Genomic DNA, 5,985 nt, shown 5'->3' with positions numbered 1-5,985 from the left:
GTATACTGTTTTACACTTTACAATAAGGCTCCCTTTGACAGTTGTTAATATGTATAAGTAAAATAGTACAATATTATTTTTAAATATGTGTTTCCAATACATAATTGTGCTTACAAACCTAGCAATATGTACACGAACAGATTTGGCTCACTATTTGGCAAGAAACTGGACAGTTTTGTCTCTTTCCTGTTCTTAATTAAGCCATAATAAACATTAATTAATGATTTATAAAGTGTTTATAGATGAATCAATAACCTATCTATAAGCTATTTATAAGCCATCTATAAGGGGAGGCTTATTGTAAAGTGGTACTCAGTTTTATTTCATGGCTCCTTATTTTCCAGGCACAGACAGGAAGAACCAACCAAAAAAGACGGGTGTTGAAGAAGAGAGAGAGGGTTCTGCTTAATCACCACTTTATGATAGACAGATGGACCGACTGGCCAAGACCACACACACATAAACACAAACACACACACACATGGGATGACCTAGACTCACCATCATTGAGGTACCACTGATCAGACTCACTGAGTCCATTCATCAGTTCTGAAAGTGAGAAATGAGGCCTGGAAGTGTGTGATTGTGCTCCCGGCCTTCCACACATCAGTCAACAGACCAGCTGACGTTAAACACAGAGAAGACCCCAAAAACTTGAAAAATGAGCTCGGGTAAATTAATCAACTCATCTGAGAGTATCTCTGTGTGTGTCTGTGTGTGTGTGTGTGGTGAAGAGGGATGAAAAGTGTTGCTGGTGAGGAGAACAGAGCAGGATTTAATCAAGGAGAGACGCTCAGAGTAAGTTGGTGAATGTGGGTGCAGGGAGGTTCATCTACAGTAGTTGGCGCTGAAGAATGTTACAAAACCAAACTAAGCTATTTAGCAAAACACAAGAATCTGATTAGGCCAAGCAGTACAAAGTCCAGAAATGGACAAAAAAAAAAGTGGACAAGGTGACATGTCTGCTCCGATCTCGTTGAGATRACCAGGCAGAGACATGCTGCTTCTACATGATAGGTTTCTTCTTTCCACCATGATGGACCAGAACCCATCTGGTGCAAGAAGTGAAACAAAGAGCCAAATCATTGCTTAATGAGTCAATGATTTTGCTGTAGATCCCCCTGAAGACATGGTCAGTACCATGTGCACCCATAGAGGCATGACGTCGAGGACCCAGGACCTCCTTGGAGACTGGATAAGGGGTGTTTAGAAGGATACAGACAGGTTGTGGCCTGCAGAACCAAGTATTGCCTTCTGTTTGCTTTTTCCTACTTCTCTACTTGAAACATCTTTGGAGAGTTCGCAACTGGCTCTAATGCTGATGTTAGCCCAACAAAAAAGAAGAAGAAGAAAAAAAAAACTTCTGAGGACCGCAGCATTTAAGGCTCAGGGCTGGCAGGCAGAGTGCTGACAGATGGGTGAATGAGGGGGAGGAGGGGATTCTGACTGAGAACTAGCCGTCCTCAGAGAACCAACGATACAACAGGTGAAGTCCGTGTTGTTTTGGTAACTTGATGGTTTTCAAAGAAATTTGGGATGAATGGAACTTTGAGCTTTCTAAAGGCAGAAACATGTCTGTGCTTTACTACATTCTCGTAGACAATCGTTGGTGTGCACACTTTGCTATGACTGAGCACCGCTAACAAACAATAACTGAGCTCCAAGTGGTTTTTCTTGCATAGAAACAGTATTTTGACACGTTATAAATGCCGAAAAGTACGTGTACGATTAAACGTAAACAATACAAAAATACTATTAAATGTAAAAGCAAGAGAGTTTTACTCACTGTTGAGCTGTGGTGAGCAGCGGCCATCTTGAATTCTCTACTCTCCCACTTTCCGACGGCAAATTCCCACTGGTGGGAATGTTCTAGTTTAAATYTACAAATTTATTTATTGTAAGTGGGAAATTCACACTTCCCAKAACAACTGTTCTACAGCAAAATAATTTAATTAAATTTTTACACAGCAAATTTACTTTTGAACCCTGTGCACCTCCACCTAGTGGTGGGATGTCATCATTAAGCAGGTAAAATAATTGGCATGCATTATGGGAGATGTAGTTTTTGTTCAATGCCATTTAATGTAGCATATGTGTACTTTAAGACATTGCTACATCTTTGAAACCATAAAACATTTTGGTCAGCAACATTTGGCCCGTGATCCTTGAGTTTGACACATGCTATAAATTAGCTACACAACACTCAGGAGTCTACGTTTTTCACCACAGTCACAGGTGGTAAAGATGTGCTACAATTACCACAAAAACAGCGGAATGGAATGGAAAATTCTGCTGCGACCAACATTTTGTTCCATTCATTACCTGATAAACAGTAAAATCTAATTCATAATAAATGTGTCAACATGTCAGTTGATTTAGAAGAACTCTGTAAAAACGTACAGTGGACTATCGCTGATTTTTTTCTCGAGTGTGGCAGTAATAAAAGCGTAACACACTGCCTGTGAGGCAATTAGTGGTGAGTTGAGAAGGTGCAGCAAAGTGGATAAAAGCCATCGATCCGCAATGAACTGCCACACACACGCTCACTTTGATATGACACCTCACAAACTGAAACAGGTTCTTAAAAATCAATGAGGACTACTCCTCCTGATGCATCTCATTAAAATGTTGGCCTGCGGAGCAACCCCTGCTCATAAATAAGCAACTTTATTGTCAGTGGTTAACAAACTTTAGCTGATGGAGATGCAGAGAAATTTGTAGCGCAAGCAGCTTTGGTGCAAATCAGTGAAAAGATGCCGTGTGACAGTAGTAGTGTGTATGTGTGTGGCACATCCTGAAGGAGAGCGTTTCATCCACTCCACTTTCTAATCACAGTCTCATTCTCTCTCAGCCTGCATAATTCTCCTCTTCGCCTTTATAAATCTTTCTCCGCACTCCACCTCTTCCCCTCAGTCTGAGGGTGCAGACGACAGACGTGTTGGCAGGTTGAATGACCTCCGTGATGTATGACTTCGCAAACCAAGAGCATCCATCAACACCAACCAAAACCTGTGTGTGTTGCGCGGGGGTGGGGGGTGCTCATAAAGTGAAATTTGAATTCATGACCTGCCCCAATCTTGAGGTCTCAACATGTTTCATGAATATGTTCTGGTGTAGATGTAGATGTGTTGAAGTCCTGCAGTCCCTTCAATGAGATGACCTCTGACCTCTGCATTTAGTCTGTAGATAAGCACTACAGCCCTCCTGAGAATGTTCGAAAGTTTGACTGAAACACTCATAAAGTATTTAGTGTACGAATATTTACAGTTAACTAAATTGATAGAGTCAGTTATGTGTCTGTTACACATCAAAAACTGTCCAGCTTACCGAGTTTTAAAATCGTATATCCAGCCAAAAAGTTCATTTGATCTTGTTTTGAGAATGATTTACTAAACAAGAACTGATTGTTTAAGAATAATAATCTTGTTTTCAGAATGTGTAAGATTATTTGTCTTGTAAGTCTGAAAATTTGACTCAAATTAAGTCCAAAATTTCTGCCAATGGAGTAAGAAAATTTTTACTTGGTTAGATTCTTGAAATAAGAAAAAATTGAGTCAAATCAAGTATTTTAAGAATCTTACCAAGTAAAAATTTCTTAATCCATTGGCAGAAATTTTGGACTTAATTTGAGTCAAATTTTCAGAACAAGATCAAAAAGACTTTTTTGGCTGAATATAAGGTTTTTAAACTTGGTTAGGTGGACATTTTTTTGCAGTACATCATGCAAACCACTGGATGGATTTTAATGAAACTTTCAGGAATTACTCATTAGGTGTACTTCTACAACTGATTAACATTCAGTCAGTCCAATTTATTATGACCTCCACCCAACTGAGCTTAGAAACACAAAATTACTTAACAACTCAATCATTTTACATAATCTGAGTTTTAAAAAAATGTTGTAGCTGAGACTTACCCTTGTAACATACTCTGAGCACAAACAAACTGCCAAATCTTTGATTAAAAAGTTGTCATTAATTTTAAGGAGTCAGCTATGTGTGTCTGTTAGCAAAATACTTCACAAGCCAATGGGTGGATTTTAATAAAACTTTGAGGAAATACTCTGTAGGTGTACTTGTACAACTGATTAAAATTTGGAGTCAGTCCAATTTATTATGACCTCTACAGCCAACTGAGCTCAGAAACACAAAAATGCCTATAACTGTCGATTTTACAAAAGTGCTAGCATTTAGTATGTTAGTAGCTGAAAGTTCACAACACATACTCTTACTGCTTACTTGCAAACATCTTAGCTTAATTATTTTTTGCAACTCCTCTTAGAGTCAACCTTGTTTGTCTGTTAGCAAAATATCTCAACATCAACTGGATGAATTTTAGGGAATGTTTCAGAAACTAATCAGCTGGTTCATTTTTGCAGATAGCAATGCACTAGTGTGACTACATTATTTTTAGTGGATTATTCATCAAAATATAAATACAGTAAATTGGGATTTTTGGACTTAACCCTCAACAATTTTTTTAAATTTAATTTATTTTTCCAGCAGTGCTGCCACGGTTGTCCATCAGCCGGGCGCTGACAGATCGCAGACGTGCCCTCTCAGTGCAGTAATTACAGGAAGCAGAGGGAGGAGCCGCTCCAGGCACATCCTGGCACAAGCCTCACCTGGATGACTTCCCATCACTCTGAAACACGTTCAATTTGTTTTTGAGGTTGAGCTTTGAGGGCATGAAAAGACAATTGCTCAAACTAAGAAATATTATTAACAGCAACTTTGCAGTGGTTGTTTCAAAAAAAAAAAGCTGCATGAACTTTACAACCTTCATCCTTTCTTCAAAACTAATTGATTGGATAAACTCCTGGCCAGGTTGAATGGTTTGGAGTCCTGCTGAGCAGATTGTCCTTTGACTCCCTAATTTGGCTGCTAATTCTCTCTGCGGGGCAGCTGATAGAGGTGGACGCAAAAAAAGCAACCCAAGGGACGCGGACAGCAGAGGGGACAGCGACAGGAAATAAAATACTTCACCCACCCCTCAGCATGAGAAGTGCCAGATCTTTATTTCACTCTTTTCTCTTTGCTCTTTCTGTTTCAGCGCCCACAGAGCGATTGGAAAGCGCACAACAATCTTTTTTTGTCGACGTGCGATGGTGCGTGATAATGTGGTCATTATCATCGCCAAAGGAACAGGTTGAGGCTTAGACAGGGTTTCATTGGGTGCCCTTAGAGCACAAACACACACACACACAGTTTCAGTGTGGGAAAAAAGAATGCTCCTTAAAGAGAGGGACAGCTGTTCGGGTGGCGTATGAGGATGGTGATCAGGTTAAAGGGAGGTTACTGTAAAGTCCAGCTGTGCACGGAGCCAGGCCTCAGGCTGCTGAGGAGACGCCATGAAGGAGTCTCTCATTTGGTCGGGTTCACTGGAAGCTGTGGAGGTTTACTAAAGTAATGATAACTATTTTTAAATTCTAAAATTAGCTTTACAGTTGCAGCCTGTATAGGGTAAAGTGGTTCAAATGCACTTCAAAAGATATGAACTATTGCTTTTGTTTTGCTGTATGATAGAAATACTCAGTTTTATTGTCGCACTGAGGTTATTTTTAACTAAATCAAATGGTTTATTTTGACATACATTGTTCCCTGTACTAACACATTCACACTAGTTTTTTACATACTGTTTTGCAAATTACTTCCACATACACTGAAAAAAATTTTTTTGGGTGTAGTGACATTTATTTAATTATTCTTTGAAATTTTACAAAAAAAAATCAAAATTTCTAAACTACTAGAATTTACTAAATAAACAATACACATTATATTAATATATCAATATTACTGTACAAAAAAAGTAAATGCTAATGTTATTTTACCAGTAATATTTAAGTGTTTTTTTCTGGACAGCACATAAACATGAATATATTAAGTAACTTCTACTCTTCTGGACTAAAACTGAGGGTGCATGCGCACACAAAGGCTGCTGCTCCTCATTCCCTTGCTTCACTTTTCAAGGAGAGGACAAGACATG

Source organism: Austrofundulus limnaeus, unplaced genomic scaffold (genome assembly GCF_001266775.1).
Source record: "Austrofundulus limnaeus strain Quisiro unplaced genomic scaffold, Austrofundulus_limnaeus-1.0 Scaffold524, whole genome shotgun sequence".
In the NCBI taxonomy this organism is placed as follows: domain Eukaryota; kingdom Metazoa; phylum Chordata; class Actinopteri; order Cyprinodontiformes; family Rivulidae; genus Austrofundulus; species Austrofundulus limnaeus.
This window is presented reverse-complemented; position numbering follows the sequence as displayed.